Genomic DNA, 22,514 nt, shown 5'->3' on the forward strand with positions numbered 1-22,514 from the left:
AGAAAATCAAAGCCAAGTGTTGGAGGAAGAGAAGGATAGGGAGATGTCATCTTTTGAATCTGCAGATTCACCATGGCCTTGAATCTAGTCAGACCTCTCCTTGGATGTCATAGTCAATTCAACATTCGTAGGATCCTGGGGGCATTCACATTAATTATTTTATCTTTGATTGCAAAGATAAGGAACACACAGACAAACATGAACTGAGTAGAAATATTTCATGTAGAAAGTGAAAGTCTCTTGTGATCACTCCTCGTTCCTGAAAATGATTGCATGTAATTTTGTATGTATTCCTTCACGTTTTTCTCTCAAAATACTAATGAAATAGGATGTTAACTGAGTTTTTCCTGATATCTTAGTTTTGTTAGAGGCCTGTAAGTCAAGGAAAAAACAATAGGTGTCAACACCTACAATCTAGAGCGAGATTATCCCACCATTTATGCAGGATTTGCAATGTGAGCAATACAAAACTAGGTTTGCCATTATCACCTTGTATAAGAGTAATATAAGAAAAGGCAAGGAGTTCATATGGAGGTTGATGAGGCTAGTAGGAGCACATCTTCGAAGGAAATTTTTAGCATGGTGGGGATAACGCCCATCCTGGGGTAGGGACAGGTAATACTTCCCTCTCACCTTAAACTAAGTGGGGAATAGGGCTTCAAGAAAACCACTCAGAGGACCTCTTAGGCATCCTCTGGAATTGGGAGAATCAGTGCCTCATTCGACCCTAAAGCTGGTTGATAATCCCATTGCAGGACAGCAGAGGGAAGAGATGGGGCTGACCTTGGAACATAATTGGATTTGACTTGATTTCCCCTCTGACTGCCAGCCAACTGTTTTCAATTTGGAGCTGTTACAAAACATGAAATCATCCAGGCAATACGCATCTATCTGATTTGGCTGACACTTAGGAAACCTTCTGTGTTAGTTTGTTATGCTGCCAGAATGCAATATACCAGAAATGGAATGGCTTTTAAAAAGGGAATTTATTAAGTTACAAGTTACAGTTCTAAGGCTTTAAATATATCCTAACTAAAGCATCAAGACAAAGATACCTTGTCTCAAGGAAGAGTGATCTGTGAAGGCACATGGCTGGCATCTGCTGGTCCCTTGCTCCTGGGTTCCACTGCTTTCAGCCTCCTGTAGGAGTTCCTCACTTTGCTCCTCCAGGGCTCACTTACATCTCTTGGCTTCCCTTGGATCTCTTCAAGTTCTGGCTTGCTTAACATCTCATGAGAAAGCAAATGATGATGTCTGCTGGGCTCCAAGCATTTCCAAAATCTATGTCTCTGTTCTAAGCTTTTTCCAAATCTTTCCTCTTTAAAAGGACCCCAATAAACTAATCAGCCCCACCTGGAATGGGTGGAGTTATGTTTCCATCTAATCAAAAGGCCACACCCACAATTGGACATGCCACATCTCCATGGAGAAAAATCTAATAAACAGTTTCTGCCCAATAATATTGAATCAAGATTAAAATAAATGGCTGCTCTCACAAGATAGGATTACGATTAAAACATGTTTTTTCTGTGATACGTATTGCTTCAAACAAGCACATCTCACCCTCTGGACCCCAAATAGACACGTTTTTTCCATACGCAAAATAAATTCACTCCATCACAATATCACAAAAAGCCTTGAACTATTTCAGTAACAATTCCTTGGCCCAAGGAAGGGTGGTCTGGGAAGGCACATGGCTGACATCTGCTGGTCCTTGCTCCTGGGCTCCATCGCTTTCAACCTCTGTTCCTGTAGGAGTTTCTCACTTTACTCCTCCAGGGCTGGCCTTCATCTCTTGGCTGTATCCATTTAGTTCTCATTTTGTGTGGTCCCTTCTTTCAAGGGTCAAATCTCCTCCAGCTTCTGCCTGAGTTTTGTCTGGGGTTAGCTTTCATCTCTTGGCTTCCCTTTGCTCTCTCCAGGTTCTGGCTTGCTTGACATCTCATGGTGAAGTCTGCTTGGCTCCAAGCATCTCAAAACATCCATGTCTCTGTTCTAAGCTCTCCCCAAAATGTTTCCCATTTTAAAGGAGTTCAGTAAACTAATCAAGACCCACCTGGAATGGGTGGAGTCATATCCCCATTTAATTAAAAGGTCACACCCCAATTGGCAAGCCACATTTCTGTGGAGATAATCTAATCAAAAGTCCCCACAGAGATGACCTAATCAAAAGAAATGACTGCTCCTACTATATAGGACTAGGATTAAAATATGGCTTTTCTAGAGTACATAATAGCTTCAAATTGGGATAACTTCCTGTGCTGGTTTGAAGCTATTATGTACCCTAGAAAAGCCATGTCCTTTAATCCTCATTCAGTATTGCTGGGTGGGAGCTTTTTGATCGTTTCCATAGAGATGTAACCCCCACCCAATTGTGGGTGGGGCATTTTGATAAGATGGTTTCCATGGAGATTAGTACCCACCCATTCAAGGTGGGGTTGCTTACTGGAGCCCTTTGAAAGGGAACCATTTTGAAAAAAGCTATAGAGCCATAAGAGCCACCGGGACCAACAGCCCATGCAGTCAGAGACCTCTGGAGATGAAGAAGGAAAACACCCCCCAGGGAGCTTCTTGAAACAAGAAGCTGGGAAAGAAAGCTAGCAGACGTCGCCACATGTCCTCCCAGCTAAGAGAGAGACCCCGAATTTCATCAGCATTTCTTGAATGGAGGTAACCTCTTGTTAGAGTCTTAATTTGGATATTTTCATGGCTTTAGAACTGTAAACTTGCAACTTAATAAATTCCTCTTTTTAAAAGCCGCTCTGTTTCTGGTATACCATATTCTGGCAGATTTTAAACTAGAACACTTCCCATCACATTCAATCATGGATTTCTCCTTCAAACCCATAACTTTTCCTTTATACTTCTTAGTCACTGCTTCCGTACTTTGTTCTCTCACACAGCAGACTCAGAGCACAAACAAGATTGTAGTACTTGTATAAAGAGATTATATGTGGGGAACTATATGACCGATGGCTTCACTTATGACTACACAGACAGTGGAAGCATTTACAGTAACTTCAGGTCTCTGGCTTGTTAATATCAGAACTTACCGAAACAACAAATCTTTTTCTGAACTCTAAGTCTACAGTTCCATCATGAGTTTCTTCTCCCTGCACCCAAACTGAACCTCATTGTATAAATTTCTTGAATTTTTGCTTATGACATCTTGCCACATAGAATCCCTCTTTTTTCCCTTAGTCTCTAGGTTCTACTTTCTTACAAATATTGTAAGAACATTGCTTATAATAACTATTTATCACCTTTAAATACATGCATCTTCACAACATTACCTCCAATTATTATTGTCTCCATTTTAAAGATGAGGAAACAGAGACACAGAGGGGCTGAAGGTCACATAGCAAGTTGCTAGTGGAGCCAGGACAAGAATTTGGATTTTCTGACTTGTGATGTCTATATTCTTTTCCTTACAAACCCTATCTGCTCAGCTGTCTGCTGAGGACAAGATTACGTGAACTCAGCTCCACCAGCTTCAAATATTTCTCTTGGTTCCATGTCTCCATCATTTTCTCCAAGGTCCAATTTTCTAGCAGTAGAGTTATATTTCAAGTACTCTGACCCTGATCTATAAAAGGATTTCATGAACAAATTGATTTGGCCGATCAACCAAACTTGAATATTTGAGACTTCTGTTCAATAACATTTTCTTTCTGTTTTTCAGGAAACAGATTCTCTTTGAACAGAAAATGATCTGGAATTTCCCATTTGTGAGATGTGACGACGTTTCAAAAACAAAACTTTCTTTTTGCAAAGAACTTGAGAAAATTCTTGAAAAATGTTGGTAAATTAAAACACCCATGCAGAAATCATCATTTCATTATCATCCTTCTGTATATATGTGTGTGTGTACGTGTATACATGTGTATGTGTATATAGCATATTTACTTTTCCACTCTCTGCATTACTCTTGGCTATAGGACATTTAATATAACCTTGTTCTTGTTCTTGGTAATTGTTTTTGGCAGCTTTTCAGCAAGAAAAAAGGAAAAGAAAAATAAAAAAGGATAGTATTCAATAAAACTTTGCTTTTGAACAGTTGACACTGCATAAATAATGGAAACAAATAATACATTAACATATTATATAAAAAAAGAGCTATTTTTATTTCTACTTAACTACGTGCAAAGATGCTAAGTGATTTTTACAGTTGATTTCAAAATTTAAATCATTCTTTTTTATTCACTTTCAAGTATATTAGTTTTTATCTTAATCCATTTAAATATTAGACTTCCTGCTTTATATGATTACTGAAAATGGCTTGGATTAACAGCATTTATTCTTGGTTCTTGGGAAAAAATGATATTCTTAATTTCCCATGTCCAGAAATGAATCCCCAAACAGCGTTTACAGTAAATGTTTACATATATAACCTCACTTGACCTTCAAAACAACCCAGTGAAATATTGTCATTATTTGCATGGTGAGAAGTCTGAAGATCAGAAAGCCTTCATTCAGCAAATATTGATTAAAGTTTACAAGGCTTAGAAGAGGAGGGGTTCAATGGGGGCCCAAATTGCAAGCTTAAGAGGGATGTTCATTTTGGCTGCTATTAAGTGAACGTTTTGTCTATGGAAACAGGGTCTGTCCTTGTCCCTGATGCCAGTTTCAACCTAGAATTGCTCTTCTATCTTTCTCAAAAAGCCACATTGCTGTCGTTTCAGAATCTGTGACGGTAACTCAGAGTGATGGCAAGCCAGAGAGTTGCCAGATAAAATACAGGGCACCCAGTTAAACCTGAATTTCGAAAAAAAGGGAAGAATTTTAAAAATATGCAATATTGGGACATACTTATAATAAAAAAAATTATTCATTGTTTATCTGAAATTCAGATTTAACTGGTTGTCCTGTACTTTTATTTGCTAAATCTGGCTATGGTACAAGCTGGCTTCCTAGGCAAGAAACAATTGGTGGTCTGGCCCAAGCTAAAAGGGTAGGGAATCCACTAAAAACACCACAGGAGGTAGAAAAACATAGAGGTTAAGAGTTGGACTCTGTTGCTTGGGTACATATCCTGGTTTTACTGCTTACTAGCTTCCTTCACCCCCCTGAGCCTTGGATGCCTCATCTGAAAAATAGTGGGTAACAGTATCCTCTATTTCTTTAGTATTATTGTGGGAATTAAATAAAATAATCCAGAATACCTATCTCATGGTAAGAGTTCAATAAATTTTGTTTTCATGTCAGTATTTTTCACATGATGTCCCCTCTTCCTAGAGAACACAGTGATGATAATCTTTTGAATTATCCATGCTGTATGTATGTATATATATTACATATATATATATAAAATAGGTGTTACTTAAATGGATATGACACTTGTATCTAGCAACTGCATTGTCTGCATTGTCTGGTTGATCTTGTTTAAAAAATATTTCTTCATTTGTAGAGTGTATTAAGTTATCTATATTTATTGACTCACATTGGTTGATGAAAAAGAGAAAGATATTGCATTGAATTTTTAAATGTATAAATATGGAAATGTTTAACTTTTTTTAGCATTACAATATTTTCTGAATTCATTTGTACACTTTCAATATATATATGTTTGATTTGCCAAATTAAAAACTAACAATTATTCCATTACATTCTAATCTTCCTGATTTTAAGTGTTGATTAAGAAATAATTTGGGTAAAAATGCAATGATGATGCAGGTATTACGGCTTTACAAACTGTCATTCTTTCTGTTATGTATAAAATACACACATATACAAATTTTCTGGATTTGTCTCCTTGACATTTAATTCAAGGTTACTTTATGATTTTACCCTGAAAGCCATAAATCTAGGAATAGCTAAACATAGGAGTGAGAAGATGAGACAAGGGACCTCAACTTGTGTGAGCAGATTGAACTACCCTGATGCTTTTGGAATATCTGGTGTTGATGATGTACTTAATGCTGCAATGAGCATTGTAAGATCATGCAAAGATGAATGAAATTCAAGGGGCTTACAGTTCTTTTGAGGGTAGAAGGATGGGGAATGAAACTCTCACACAAATAACCACAGTAAAAAGCAGCAAATGACAGATTCCACATGAGGAATGCTGACAATGTCATGCTATGTGGCCACTTTCGATTGTCCAATTACAATGACAAGTTATAGGTCCAACTGCTACATTTAACCATGGCGACTTTAAGGTAAGATACTTTCACACTGAGGTCTAATTTTCCTGCTAGAAACAGACCTTTCTATTAAGATCAACACAAAAGGTGACTTTGTTTTCTGCTGCATGATATCACTAAATAGCACACTATAATTTTTTAAAAATAATTGTTGGTTTTCAAAAATTGCAAAACATATCAGGCAGACAAAAATATATAAAGAGGTACTTTATTTTATTTTCAATGCAAATGCAAATTAAGTAGCATCTTTATTTCATATTAAAGCAGCAAAATTGCCAAAGGGGATACAGTCAACCTGTCCTGCTGGGCTTTGCTGGTGGTACTGGAAGTCACCACACTATTCAGCAAAGTGACTGTCAATATGCATCAAGAGCCCCAACAATGGTTATACCTTTGTCTCAGTAATCTTTCATCCAAGCATCTAGTCTGAAAAAACGGTACAGAGAAGAGCCAGGTACACACATGCATGTGTGTTTGTGTGTATCTGTCTGTTGGTATAAATGTATATGTTTGCCGGCAGTCTTGTAATTTTTACCTTGCACCCACATTCCCTTTATTAGAAGGGAACAGGGTTGGCACCATGGGTGGGTGACCAATGTGCAATAGCACAGGATCCCTCACTCAGAAAGGGACCCCGAATTTGAGGCTTAGTGCTCTGTGGTTATCATCCTGAACTTCTTAATAATTTTGTCTTTGCATTTGTGCTTTGCCCAGGGACCTGCAGTCTGGATTCACTTGTTCTACTGCCTCTCACCCTTCTTTTTGGATGGGTTTCTGTCACCCACTCCCTGCAACTTCGCAGTTATTGCTGCCTCTTCTGCCCACAGTGGAGACCTGGGCAAGGGTGCAGAGAGGGCTCCTGTGAGGGTCTGCACTCACTCAGCAAGTTTCCTGTGCATAAGGGAGTGCCAAGTAAATAGAAAATAAAAACACCCTGACAGGCCAAGAAAGAGACCATGCAAGTAAAGAAAATCTTTTTTTTCCCCTCCTTTTTTGAGCAAAAGGTCCACATTTATATAATATATTGGCCCTGCAAATTATGTGGCTGGTTCTGGAAGAAAAATGCTAGTAGGTGAAAATCAGAGGCTTTGGGGTCCCAATACAGGTACAGCTTTACCAAGAAGTTCTTCTAGATAAAAACAGGACAAAAGCAAATTTTGCCCCTTAGCTTTAGACTCAGGCTGCAGGCATACAATCAGGAAGGGAGAGAAAGCACATAAAGCCATGGCCTTTTTGTGGGCAGACTTTGCAGTTTTTCCCACACTGGCGAGAAAACATCTTCAATTCTTGACCCTGAGAATTATTGCCTTTCTGGGGTGTGTGTGCGTGCGTGTGTTGTGTGTAATCAGTGCTTCCTGGGTCACTTTTTTGCTGTATTTCTTGTGACTTGTTCTCTTTGTTTCCTTCCGTTTAGAGAAGTCCTCCCACTATTGAGATTTGTCCTGGAGTTTTAGTTCTTGTGTTTGAGGATTTCTTTTTTTTTTTTCCCAAAGAAAAACAACAAAACCTAATGTAGATTCAGCATGCCAGGCAGACCCATCGGTCTTGTCTGTAATTCGGTCTGCCATTGGTTAGTAGTCACTTGGGAGGAAATTGCTCACCCATGTGGAGTGAAGGAAGTCTTTTAGGGCTCTGGCCCTCCGCAGAGGGCTGTATGATGGCCTCCTGCCAGACAGCATCCTCGTGGTGCCTAGTTCATTTCTGGACTCAAGTTCGACCAAGAGCAGCTTGTTCCTCTGGTCCTGCAGATAAGAGTCTGTTTGCTCTCCCTCTTCCTGGTCTGGAGTTCCTTTAGAGAGGCAGTGACATTTAAATGCATGAAGGCTTTCGGTGACAGGAGTAGGAATATGAGCTCACCAAGGGCTTTGCGTCCCTTTGTTTGACTGCGGGAAGAGCAAGAAAAAGTAGCTTCATGACGTCAAATTGAAGGCTAATGAGGCCATTCCGGCTTCCAGTCAATTAATCTTTGGACCATTTGAAGTCAACTGTTTATAAAGAAATGCCAGCTCTTTTGGCAGTTTCTCCATAATTGTTCTAAAGAATTGGCCTTACTATTTCTTTCTTCTAACAAACTCTAAATAATGCCTTGCTTCAAGAGAGCTGAAGTAAAATAGTTACCCAACCAAATCAACAATATGAGACATCTTCTTTCATCCATCAGAAGCACTGGAGATAAATAAATTGATAAGGAAGTGGAATTCCTGTGTTTATGCTTTTGGATGATTTAATTTTAGCTGAAAAAACATTTAGCTGCCACTCCTTCCTGTTTTGAAAGAATTCTTTGCTTAGGAGGCCGGTGACTGAAAGGGTTCCCGTCTCCAATATTCTGCATAAAACCCCTCTTGAATGACATTCCCATGGCACAGAAGGCGATGTGCTTTCTAGTTAGTAACTGGAATAGCATGGCATATTGGAGAAGAGAGTAAAAAATCTCCCAATGCCCATAATGAGATGGGAACTATAATAATTAATAGCTTTATGTAAAGAATGCCCCTGACTTTCTAGGCCCGGTCTGTTAGAAAGAAAGGAGAATAATGTTATTCTTTTAAAAGGGCTGAACTGAAAAAGAAATATTTATATTTGGGGCACAGTGAAGAGTCTAAGAAGTTAAAAAAATCACTAAGATGAGTCCATAATTTAGCTGAGGACAGTATTGTTGTAAAAGATCCCTGAGTACTTTGTTCCAAATCTCTTAGCGGTAATCACCTTGTAATTTGGTTTTGCATTGACCTGTTGCTCTCTCCCAGTTGCCTAAGTCCCCTAAGCTTAGTGTCTAGATTAGATACAGTCTTTAATTAGATAGAGGCTTAGTGAATGAAAGAATGAATGAAAGAATCATTTCTATGTATTGTGAGGTATAGAATAAAGAGGGGCACGCCAGGAGGGGTGATACCCAGAGGAAAGCGTTTGATGTGTTTTTCAAGGCCTCTGCCTCAAACAAGACAAGATGAAAATATTCAAGGGGAAAACTCACCCTGAAGGGAAGAATATATTGGCAACAATCAAAGTGTCCTAAGCAACATTAAACAACTTGCAGCTCTTGATAAATGAGGTAGGAATTTGGAACATATACCCTTGGGAAATCAGCCAAAAAATGTTGCATGGCCACATATTTCAAGTGTATAGCAACGGCTTGGACAAATTGAGGTTTTTCTCAACTTTGACCGTCACAGGGTCCTCCTTGCCAGAGCTGCTTCCCTTTCCCCTTGGTGTTTTCATTTTATTCCCTGGAAGAAAGCAAATATTCCGCATGGAATTTTATCTTTAAATTTCTGTGGCCAATGAGAAGAGCCCAAGGGCACACATGTCTCAGGAAAACCTAAGAATCCAGGTGTGCAGCCTCTTTTTCCTAAATTTAACACTTTAATAGTCTAAATTGGGCAAACTGAACTTGGAGACTTTGTCTAACTTGGAGAAAGAATCCTGTTTTGACATGATTCCAAATTCCAAACAGCTCAGCTAAAATCGAGCCTGTTAACCAGAATTAAAGAACACAATAAAATCTTCTTTGTATTTCTAAACTGTAGTCTAAGTAGACTTCATGAGAAGATTCAGTTGTCTAGAGTAAGGCTCCCCCACAGGCCATCCTGACATATCAGGACCGTTTGTCAAGAAACAGCATTCATGTCAAGTGTGAACGTGTTCGGTTGTCTCTGTCATTGCTGTGGTTAAATTTGTCCTCACATAGGATGGGGCTTTCACAGCTGGTTTATGGAGAGATGTGTTTTCTGTTTGGTAGTTGCTGCTGTAGAATCCTACATGTTTTTTGATTCCTCAGAGGCAAAGTAAATGATCTCACTCTAGTTTGCTCATCATCTAGAGAAGGATGTTATTTGAACTTGGCTGGTATGGTAGAGGAGCAAAAGAATTAGAATCGGGTATTTTTCCTTCTGGATCTTAGGTGGACTAATTTACACCCACAAAATTTAACAGAGCCAGATGGTGGTTCCTCCAGCACGATCAGTTTCTTGGAGATTCTGTTCCACCACACATCCAGCCCTAGGGTTGAAACTAATCTGATTTTGGAGTTGGGATATTTAGTGAACACTCTTCCATGCTGCAGATATCTTCTCAATGAGGACATTCCTTCAAAGAGAAAGGGAGCTCAGAGGGGTGAAAAAGCTGTGTGTTCATTGTATAGACCTGGATTAGGCTGAGGGAAACTTGAAATCCACCCTAAGCAGGGTTTTCCTTGCCACTGAAAGCCCTCCAGTGGAAGGCAATGTCCTGGGAGAGGACTTTCTCTTATTTCACAGTGTCTCCCTTTTGCCTAGAGTCTAAAGCCTGAGTTGTTTGACATATCATCCAAAGCCTCCCTGCGATGGTCCTGCTTGCTTTTCCAGCTTAGTTTCTTACCTTTCCAGTCTCAAACTTTATGCACCAGCAACCCTTCTTATTTAGATTCCATCAGACACCAATCTCTGACTTTGTTCAAGCTACACCCTCTATCCAAAGTTCCCTTACATGCCACACTCCTTTGTTGGGCTAATGTCTTCTTTAGCCTTGAGGAGTCAAGTAAAGCATCATCTCGTGTAGGAATTTTTCTCACAATCCCAAAACCAGATTAGGTTCCCTTTCTGGGTGCCATAATACTCTGCGAATATCTCTATACTGACCTGAATACATTTTTGTCTAATATCTGTATCTCCTCCTTCCCCGACTATGAGGGACACTGATCCTCCTTCAGGAAAGCAGAACTTATTCCCTTAGCTTTTGGACATGCCACCAGAGACTGCCCTCATCTATTTATTAGTCCCCTTTGGGTGTTGCATTTGTTGAAGAATTGTCTGACCCAAGGTCATGTCCCCTTCATTGGGTGATCAACATTCAATGACTATTCAACACGGAGTGTTAAGACTCAACTCTTAAATTCAGGTATGTTCTAATCTGAAAGCTCACCTAAGCTTTGAAAAACTTCTCAGGGTTTGCTGAAGCTTCCACTAAGGCTGCATTGCAATTCAACCTCTTCTGTATGTTGAATACTATGGCTGTATTGCAATACACACAATGGGGTCAGCCTCTCAGGCACAGAGCAAGGTGTCCAGTGCTGCTTCCTTCTTGCCTTTTCATGGGTATGGAACTCAGGAGCTTCATAGTAAATTGCCTGTAAGCTTATCACCACCTCACAGTTGGCTTCCTGGGGTCCTGATGTGCGACACCTACCTTCACCTTATCTGAACAACTGGAGGATGCACCTAGCAAAGTGCCTGGCAGAATGTTCTTCCAACAAATGTTGGTGGGCAGGTTGAAAGAATAAGATTCAAAGTGAGAGAGGGGGTTTCATTATATTAAAAAATGAAGGGAGCAATCAGATTTCCTCTAGAATGCATATAGCTTTATCATCTGATAACCTCAGTTATTAAACAGAAGAACATCCCTGGATTGGAGTTAACAGATCTGGATATAAATCCTGCTCTTCCCCTTATTAACTGTGTGTATTGATGGATCCTAGTAGGAACAAAATAGCACACTCAACCTTGGTGATTTGAGCAGTTTTTTTTAAAGGTCGAGTTTAAGGAAATCAACAGGTGCATCACTTAGGGATATTGATAGTATTGCCACTTCTAGACCAGAAGGGATAAGGTGAAGGGGATGTACCTCACACTGCTTCCAGAGGGAACTGTGGCTGGCCTGACGGGATGCAGCCCATATCCTGAGACCTGGTAGGAAGGGAGCAGGGAGCTAAAGTGCCCAAGGCTTATATTCCCCCCGTCCTCTACTTTCCTGCCAGAGCCTCCTGCTGCCTGAGACCAGTGAATAGTCAAAAGACCTGGGAATTCTTGATGCACACAATGGGGTCAGCCTCTCAGGCACAGAGCAAAGTAGAGATGGGGGAGAGTGTGGGACAGGGAAGAGAATGGATTTAGAGTGGCAAATGGCAGACACCTAGCACAGTAGTCTTGAAAAGACTCAAGAGCAAGTGATGTATCTGGGAAAGTGAGCTCCATCTAGTCCACTAGATGGGCAAAATGCATAAAATATGTTTTGTAAGTTGCAAATTGAAATATACGTATTATATATGGTTTAAATGAAAACATTCATTTATTGTTTCCAAGGGAAGGTCTTCATACAATTCAATCTCTTTCCAAATCTAGGAAGAGATGCAGCATAGTTACTGATTCAGCAGTGGGAAATCACTGTCATGTCTGCTGGTTATACTGCATGGTGATTAATAAGGAAAGGGAGTTGGAAAGGCCAGATTTCTGAGTCAGTAACTTGCATCCTGAAATTTCGATCTTCTACAGTTCACACAGAAGCATATAGCACATTTCTTCCTGTGAAAGGCTTCAGAATTATGAGTGACTACATGCTGTTGATAGAGTTCAACATTTGGGGAAGAACTGTGTCACTGTATCTATCTGTTCAATGCTCATTAAAAAAAAATCTATATCATAGCTTCTCCAACTCAATCTTTATCATAGCTTCTCCAACTCCTACCATAGCTTTTATCTCCCATCCAGAGGAGATTGGCAGGATTTCAATTCTTCTGGAGTAAGGAAAATATCCCCAGACCGAAAATCATTTGCAGAAATGAATCTAGAAAAGTTGAATTTAGTTTTTTAAATTAAAAATTCTTTCATCTTAATTTAGTTTTATTGCTTTTCATTTTCACGTGATCGTTTGGTTTGTGTATGAATATAGACATAAAATGTTGGAGAGTTTGAATTCCCTTTGTCCCTTCATAAGGGCACTGTGCACATGTGTTTGTTTCTAAAACACTTCATCCTTTCCTTTCTTTGATTCTTTCTTATCTTTATGCCTTAAATGCCTGCATTAACTCAACACATATGTACTGAATGCCTACTATATGCTGGGCACTCTTCTTAGAGAAATAGCAGTCCCCAAACTGACAAAAATCACTGCTTATATTCTAATGGGGAAGAAAGACAAGAAACAAGTAAAAGATATAGCATGCTAGATAATGGCTTTGGAGAAAAATAAAGAAAGGGAAATAAGGAGATTTGGGTAGCAATTTTAAAAAGGATGACAAAGAAATGTCCATATTTAACAATATAGTTAGCATTGAACCAATATAAAATAAAATTATATGATGATTACAAATGGAAACAAATTCAGTTCTAAATTCTTTAACAACATAGAGACTTTGGATGACTTGGTGAGATTCTCTGAGTTTTATATTTCTCACCTAGAAAGTAATAGTGGTGAGGCTGGAGCAGAGAGGGCAGAAGTATTCTAACTATAGTGAAATGGTCTAGTATAATGGCAAACGTAATATTCCAAACCATCCATGACTTCTCCTGGTTTTGCACTATCTTTCAGTGAATACTCTTGACTATACTGTCAAAATATATCTGGAATCAAACCACTTCTCCCACCTCCATGCTATCACCTTGCTCTGATCCACCATCATGTCTTATTTGGATTATTGTAATAAACCCTCAATCGGCTTTTGGCTCCTAACCCTACACACATCAGCTAGAGTGACCCTTTAAAATTTGTCAGATCATGTCACTCCTTAACTAAAACCCTCCAAAGATGCCCAGTTCACACAGAGCAAACTCCAGAATCCTTATAGTGGACACAAAGTTCACTTTCTCCCTTTCCCACTCCCTTCCATCCATGTTGGCCTGTTCATTCTTGAATGTGAAACATATTCATGACTTAGGCATTTGTTTATTTTCCCTCTGCATGGAATACTTTCCTTAAATTTATCCAACTCCTTCAAGTCTTTGCTTGGTGCATGCCTTCTCAATGAGGTTTATATTGACTTCCCTGATTAAACTTCCCAACCTCTCTATTTTCATCATTCATAATCCTGACCTCCATATCCTTCTCTACTTTCTTTTTATTTCCATAGTACTGACCACTTTTAAACCTTCAATAAACCTTACCGAATAATTCTCTTATAATGCTTACTGTTTAGGTGTGTTTCCCTTGCTAAAATATTCCATGAGGGCAGGGACTTTGTTTTGTTCACTGATGTCTTCCATGTACCAGTAATAGTACCTGGACCAGAGTGGGTGCTCAGTAGGTATTTGTTCAGAGATAATTAATGCTCTTTTGTGTATGTGCATTCACACACATATGTCTATACATGTTTATTTCTATATCTGTCTATCTATCTATCTATCTATCTATCATCTCTCTCTCTCTCTCTATCTATATCTATCTATCTAATTTATCTATTTATATGTATTTACTTTCCTACCTCCTCATTTTCTGTCATGCCATTCTGAGTTTGTAACACTTTCCTCATACCCTTTACTTAGTTATATCCTACACATGCTCCTTAGACTCATCTTAAATCTTACTTCTTCCATGAAGTCATTGCCAACTACGTGAGTTTATAGAAATAGTTGTTTTCTGGCATTTATCAGTGCTTTTAGATACATAAAATTTTTTAGCATTTTATTATTGTTTGCATTGATTTTTTCTGCTTTTTCTGTGTGCATTTAGCCTCTCAGAAAGAGAAGCTGCTTTATGGGCTGAAACAAACATTAAGCATAGTGCTAGGTTCCTCTTAAGGACAGCAGCTATGTCTTATTTCTTGAGAGTATCATAGAATTGTCTTGCAGGTGAGAAAACTGAGAACAGAGATATTAAATAATTTGCCTGAGAACACATAAATGGGATCAAAACAGAATAGGATGCCTTTTTTCTTAACCCTTGTCCAGGATTCCACTTTTGAGCAACTATCAGGCCTTAACACAGAAGGTTTTCAAAAAGTAAATGTCGAATTCATAAATCAACAAGACTTTTATAAAAACATGTTTATGACAAAATGTAGTTTCTAGAGTACACCAAAGTATGTCCCCTTGACACCGAAAAAAGGAGTAAGAAATGAAATCCTGAATCTCATCTCATCTTTGAATTGTCTATGTCATGCACCTGCCTTCACGCTGTGTGGACAAGCTAGTCAGTGACAAAGTTGCACTGAAATAATGAGGAAGAACAGGAAACTAAGGGAAGGAACACTGATTAAGCAGTCAGGCAACTGAGAGGGTAAGTGAAAAAAAAAAAAAACCCCAACACATTTAGATAATTGCCCTCATGGAAAAAAAATTGGTGGTGACCTTGTGGTGCATAATGTTACAGGAAAGAGGAGGCTGTGGTCCTGACTTAAATGGGAGATTGCACAGACTTTGACTAGAGACATTATATGTATATATTTCCAGTGATACATTTCTACAAACTATACAAATTATCACCAACTACAAATGGGGTTTTGGAAATTCATTTTCCCAAGTTACCATATTGTATTCGGTGGATGGGTTCCCAGGTCAGCCTGAAAAGGTCTCCTTAGCCTGTAATATATCCGAAATATTGTAATTTTAGAATAAGAAAATAATAATGTTAACAACCAAACTGAATAGAAGAACAATGCAATTTAATGAAAAACAGATTTTTAAAAAACTTGTCTTTACTGCTGATGACCAAGGGAAAAATATTTCATTAAGGAATGAGGAGAAAGTAGATGCACAATTCTTTGGAAATTTTGGAGTAGAAATTTGGGTACAGCTGAAGCTCTGAATAGCGCTGTTCTTTATCATGTTTAGTTTTACTCCTAAAGGTACAACTTTCATTTTCCTTGCTGGGTACCCTCCCTATTATCAATGTTTCACATACAGAATTCACAAACAGAACAAGTTGAGGGAAAATGATTGAGAAAAATAGGAGAGGAATTTTTAGTAGATAACTGAGCAAGGGGAAGCAAAGAGAGAGGGGTATGAGACGGTGTGATGGTGTGTTAAAAGACCATGCTTGATGTGTGGGTTACAGATGTGTCAAGAAGGAGGTTAGGTGTATTGCTAATCCAGTGAAATGTGATGGAAAGAGAAATGCTTTGGATTTCATTTGACTTGGATTTGCATTTCTGGCTCTAGCACCTTGGAAAATTACCTTTTAACTTCTTAGACTCCTTAATTTCTTTCCTTGTAAAATGGGAACCGTCCTTGCCTCATGAGGTTGTTTTGAGAATTAAATAAGATGAGGTAGCTAAAGCAGAGAGTAGGGGAGCTGGGCTGCTGCTGCTGGGATCTAGGGTGGGAGTGTGAAGATCACAGCAGCAATACAGGGCATCAGCTGGTTATTGTCTGGACGGCACCGAAGCAGTAAGAGGGCATGGGAGGAAAATGAGTGTAAGGACCATTCCCATCTTAGATGCCCACAGTGGAGAGAATAAATGCATAATAGAATGCATTATATTGTGCTATGCTCTAGGGCAGAGCTTTATTCTTTTTCAATGAGAAAGCAGTGCACTATCTCTGGGGTATTTATCTGCAAGCGCTATTGGGTCGTGAATGTTAAAGAGAAATTAGGGGTTACAGCCCCTGGGCACCATCTCTGAGAGCCCTTGTGTTGTAGGGGAACAATAGGGGCATTGCTCTGTAAAGTGCTGTATCTATTTATCATCTCCCCAGGGGACTATTAGAACCTAACCAAGTCACAGGGCGGGACCATTTCTCATTGCCCTAGGAGTGATCTCACCCTTTGCTTTGTGTCTAGCTTGGCCAATCCCATAGCCCTTTTATCCTAGGATGGCTTTTGACATCTCTTCTACCCCAGGGATCCTCAACTGGACTTGGTGAAGGATACCAGTAACAGCAGAAGAGTTTTTTCAAAAACTCTTCATTCCGGCAGCTGGTCCAGATGGGTTTGAGTAACCTGGTTCCCATAGAGAGAAATAGTTGCTCACAGCCAGGTCCAGTCTTTCCTTTCACAACTTGCAGTCAAATCTCTAACTCAGTTGCCTGTTGTTTTTATACATGGACCTGTGGAAATATTCTCTTTGCAATTTTTATTGTCTCTCACCCTCTCCTTTATTCCTATCTATTCCCAGAGAGCTAGTTACATTTACGAAATGGTGGGTTATTAGTTAGCTACTTGTATTTTTCAAGAGTTAATTATAAGTAACTTTGCAACTATTTAAAACTTTATTGAAAAGAAAACTTGAGATTCACTATATGAAGGATTTAATCTTCCAACTTTCTTCAAAAGCTACAATTTATGGGAAAGAATGGGGAATTGGTTTGTGACTCGGTGGTGGGGACAGCATTGTTCAGGAAATCAATAGATAGGGAATCTGTAGGGACTTGCTGGGTCTCAGGAAACTCTGTGTAGGACCTAAATTCATGATGATCTTCCAACTCACCTCTGTGGAGTTTCCATGATCTAAGCCATGGCCTAGAGATCTTGTTTCGAAGGGAAGAAAAACCCACTGGGGTATTGAATGGAATATTCTAAGAATCTTTTAAATCAACAACTCTGCCACTTGATGATGAGGAATGTGCCCTCCCTGGGGAAGCCTGGAGAAGATGGAATGTGCACCAAGAAGGGGGGCTTCCCTCAGTTCTCAGTTGGCCCCTTGCTGTGCAAGGTGATGGCTTGACCTTCTGGGTAAAACTGTATAGTGGACCAAGCTTGTTTTTTATTTTTTCTATTTCCTCCTCCAGTCACACATCTACACATTCATGCTGCCCCCTGGCTGCTCAAAATTTATTTTGGGAGTAGACAGTGTATCAAAGTTTGCAAACTGATAGCCATTTATAGATGTTCTATTTTATCTTGAGTATTTTTTTTAATTTTAATTAGAACTAATTACCAACTTTCGAAATTCATGAGATAAAACTCTGATTGGCAGCTTCTCTTCAAAAAGTCCAGTAGACCCCACTTTAAGCTATCATTCCCTTTAGACAGTCTGGGCTCTTGAGTTTGCTATAGGTCTCATGCCACACTCAGATTTCAAATAGGCCTGTTTCACGCCTTTATTTTAGCAACAGACCCATAGATATTGCGGTTTACTATGCCCTAATGAAGGGATATGTTTAGGCACACAGGTATGGTCAGATCTGAACCTCAGCCTGCACAACGAAGAGCACATTACTTAACTCTGGATGCTTTCTTTTTCTCACCTGTGAAGTGGGGATAAGAACACCTATCTCAGGCTGTTGTGAGGACTATAGGAGACAATATCTGCACAGCACCTAGAAAAGTACCTGGCTCTTAGAAAACTCCCAATTAAGGAAAGCTATTCCCAATACATCTCACAAGGCCCCTCTCCATGTGATATGCCTTTCCTAACTCCTCCTCTCAACTCTCCTCTCCCTATGCTTATCCCCAAACAGTGAAACATTTTCGCCACTCATTCAAAAAATATGGAATTAGATATCAGTTCAGGGCCTGCCAACATGTTAGACACTGGGGGAAGACCCGACTCTCAAGGACCTTAGGGCCTATTATGTAATAGTGTTATAATGTGATCAATGCTACAATTGAGTTATACATTACGACATGGGAACAATTAGGAGAGTACCGCCATGAAATAGTTATTATAATCACTTCCATTTGCACGTAACGGGTATGTTGATGAAGTAGCTTTTTGGGAAAAAAACTCACATCCGTAGCATTTGTCAGTCTCCATGGTAAAAAGATGCCCACCATGGTTGACTTCAATATACCAATGGTTGGCATGCTGCTAGCAGATAAGCTGGCACAACCCTTTCACTATACAAAGCCCATTCCCGAGCACCTAGTGGTGACGGCTCTAAGCAGGCAGGACTTGGATTGTGACCCCATTTCAAAAGAGAAACTGAGGCCCAGTGAACTGTGTGGTCTTTCTGAGATCACAGAGATGGTGACTGCAGTATCAGAGCAGAGGGCTTCTGACTTGAGTCCAGCGTTCTTGCTACCACACAACCTCGTTCAGTGTCCCTTCAACTTTTCCGAGGATAAGTAGATGGAAAACAAGCAAATGAAAACACAACACAATTATTAACTTGAAGAAAACTCAAAAGTAATGTAAACAAAAGTATAGCATAATAGATAGCTCAGAGCAGCATTTACATAGAATAATGGAAACACTGAACATTGATCTAACTAATATTATGATTTAATTATACTAGGTGGATAGGAAGTAAGGGTTTCTCCAAGCGGTGGGGGTGGGATATGTATGTGTGTTTGAAAAAGGAAATAGTTCTATGTTTATGGAAGTAGCATTATAAAGCACGCCATTTAATGATAAGTAATTGAAAGTGGTTGTCTCTGGGGAGTATAAAATCATGCTATGTGTGTGCAGTGGGGAAGGTGGGGGGGAGCTAACAACTTTTGTGTAACTCTTGCAGAACTACTTGGTTCTATGAATTTTACGCAAATATCTTTGATGAAAAACAATTAAAACTGAATTGTAAATAAATTAAAATAGCCATATTTTCTTGTAAGAAAAAGGAATAAAGAACCTAGTATAGTAAGATTGACATCAGACAAAAGAGAATACATGAACTAAGAGTATTGAAAAGATATTTCAGATAAAAAGAAAAATCTCCCACAAATATATAACTATTTCAGTGTGCACATAACCACAAAACTTCAAAATATTTCAAGAAAAAGAGCGATAATAATAAATATGCAAACCCACAATAATAATTACAATTTTATAAAACCTGTTAAAAATCCACACATCAAGCCAACAAGAAAAATAGAGGATTTGAATAAGCTTGATCTAACAGTTGTGTGTAGACTTTTGAACTTAACCACACATTATCTTTATAATAATTACAAAATGCTAACTACTAGCATAAATAGTGAATCTTAACATACTCTAAAAATTTGATACCATATCTGGGCTGTGATGGTGGGTAGACTCTAGGTGTTTCCTGCATTTGTAGCTCACTCTTGCTGTTCTTGCTTTTATGTAATCTCTTCCCCTTGAGTGTGGGCAGGAACTGTGACTTGCTTATAACCAATAGAATATTGCAAAAGTGAGTGGGTGGATGCTACTCCATGACTCTTAAATTTATAACACTCTGTCTTGTAAGGAGACTCACTCTGGAGACTCTCTTCTGGCTTGATGAAGTTAAGTGGTCATGTTGGAAAAGCTCACATGGCAAGGCACTGTGGAGAGCCTCTAGGAATTTCAGAAGCTTCTAGGAGCTGAGAGTGGCTTCTACTATAGCCAGCAAGAAGCCAGGGCTCTCAGTCTCACAACTGAGAGGAAATGAATTCTGCCATCACTCAGAGTGAGTGTGAAAGCAGATTCCCAATAAAGTCTCCAGATAAGAATGCAGCCTTACTGACATCTTGATTCAGTCTTGTGAGACCCTTAATATGATTACCAATTTAGAAAACCCAAGATAATCAATAGACAGACCATTAGAACTAATAAGAAAATACAGTGATTTAGCCAGAAAACAAGTAAAGCATGTGAAAAGCAGTATTTCTCAGCAATAATCAATTACAAAATATAGTAGAATAAAAGATTCCATTCACAATAGTAAAAACTCTGAAGTAAACAACCAAATAGCAAATTTAACAGTTTAAAATGCAAGTCAAAAGTAACTCCGATGAATTTTGAAATGCCAGTATGCAAGACTTTATGGAAGAAACTATAAAACTTTGTTGAAGGACATGAGTGAAGATCTGAAAAAAGAGCTATTATACCATGTCCATGAATGACATGACTCAACATTGTAAAAGTACCAATTATCCTCAAGTTAATCAATAAAATCAATAGAATCTCAATGAAAATTCCCCCAAAGAATTTCTATACTACTTGACAAAGTGATTCTAAAAATCTTGAGAGACTTTGTAAGAAGAGCAAAGAAAATTTTGAAAAACAAAATATGGACAAGTTAATTTTCCCTACTGCTTATCAAAACATATTATAAAGATAATACAATTGTGTGATATTTGTGCAAAAATAGGCATAAGATCAATGGACATTTAACAAATTCAGAGGCAATAAAAAATATTGGTGAGAATTTACCATATAATCAATATATTTCAGATCTCTGAAGAAAGGAGAGGCTAGTCACTAAATGATTTGGGGAGACCTGGCTATCCACTTGCAAAACAAATAAATCCCCAACTCTATCATTCACAAAAATAAGTTCTAGAGCCATTAAAGATCCAAATATGAAAAAAAAAAACCCAGCTAAAGCCATAAGTAAAAAATAAAGGACAATATATTTTTACCTAAGTATAGGAAATATTCTCTTAAGACATAAAATGAAATAATACATTTGGCCAAATTAAATAAAAGTTTCATATATCAAGAATTCACCACAACTGATTGTAAAGATTCAGAAATGGATAAAGCACAATACTACTTGATGGTAGCACAATAATATAAGTACACTGAATGAAGTCGGATGTGAGTATGGTTGAAAGAGAAGGGCTGGGGGCACGTATGAAACCAGAAGGAAAGACAGAGGACAAAGACTGAGATGGTACAATTTAAGAATTCCTACAGTGGACAATGATGGAGATTAAATGGACAAATATAAAAATGTTTTTATATGGGGGAAAACAAATGAATGTCAACATTGCAAGGGGTTGAAAATGGGTGGTATACAGGAAAAGGTGCAATCAATGCAAGCTAGGGTCTATGGTCAACAGAAACATTGTAAATGCTTCTGCTGAACATAACAAAGGCATTATGCCAAAATTAAGTGTCAGCAGGTGGGGAAATGGGAGAAGGGTATGGATTCCACGCAGAAGGAAAGGTAATATCTTCATATAGATTATGGTGGTGAAGGCATGTCTATTTACTTAGGCTGGATCGTATATGTACAAATAAAATTGGTTACAAATGAACTGAAAGAAACAGGTACTAGAAAAGATGTGGAGAAAGAGATGTACTTATTTACTGTTAGTAGGGAAGCTGAGGGGTGCAGCCACTTGGATGGCAGTGTGTGGTGTTTTCAGAGGAGGCTAGGGGTGGGGTTGTCATATGATCTTGGAGCCCCATTGCTAGGTATACAACTTGAGGAGCTGAGAGTGGGGACATGATTGGACACTGGTGTTTATGGTGGTGAGGAATGGAAGCGGGAACTGTGGTGTTGACATACAATGGACTACTGAGGGGCTGAAGAAGGAATGAAGTTGTGAGGCATGCAACTAGGTGAATGAGCCTCAAGGAGGGTATGCTAAGTGAAATGACAGAAACAAAAAGACAGCTATTATCATGCCTCACTCATATGGACTAACTAGAATATACGAATTCAGAGAACTGAAGTCAAGAGCATAGGTTATTAGGTTGAGGCCTATTGTAAAGGGTCCTAGATTGTAAATTTTTACAGCAGTCACATATATTCAGGAGTTGTAACTGCAATTTCTAAATTCTGAAATACTGAGCTATTTGTAAATAACCTGGTTGTTCCCTAAAACTTTGGGTATTTATGTGGCACTTGAGACTCAGAGATAGAGCACTGAAGCTATGAAAGTCAGCATTAGCCCATTTAGCAACTGTTAAAAAAGATGAAAAAGTGATCAGAATTCATCTAGAGATATGAATGAAGCTGATCTGGATAGGACTAAGGTAAACCAGAACACTGGGTAAAGGATAATATGGCCTATATTTTAAAGCTTCAACCTCTGCGTGAGGTCAAAGGGAGAGAAATTTATTTGGTGCAA

General features: G+C 38.8%; 2 long non-coding RNA genes across 3 annotated transcripts in view; one reads left to right on the plus strand and one right to left on the minus strand.

Moving 5' to 3' along the window:
- Positions 1-3,830, plus strand: part of LOC143646177 (uncharacterized) — a 30,494-nt gene extending 26,664 nt beyond the window's left edge. For both annotated transcript variants that reach the window (XR_013157364.1, XR_013157365.1), the window contains exon 3: positions 3,683-3,830. This is a non-coding gene — a long non-coding RNA (uncharacterized LOC143646177). The remainder of the gene's footprint in view (positions 1-3,682) is intronic.
- LOC143647203 (uncharacterized) overlaps positions 1-22,514 on the minus strand; it is a 234,497-nt gene that overhangs the window by 45,487 nt on the left and 166,496 nt on the right. The window lies entirely within an intron of this gene.

The sequence above is a fragment of the Tamandua tetradactyla genome, chromosome 9 (assembly GCF_023851605.1).
Source record: "Tamandua tetradactyla isolate mTamTet1 chromosome 9, mTamTet1.pri, whole genome shotgun sequence".
Lineage (NCBI taxonomy): Eukaryota > Metazoa > Chordata > Mammalia > Pilosa > Myrmecophagidae > Tamandua > Tamandua tetradactyla.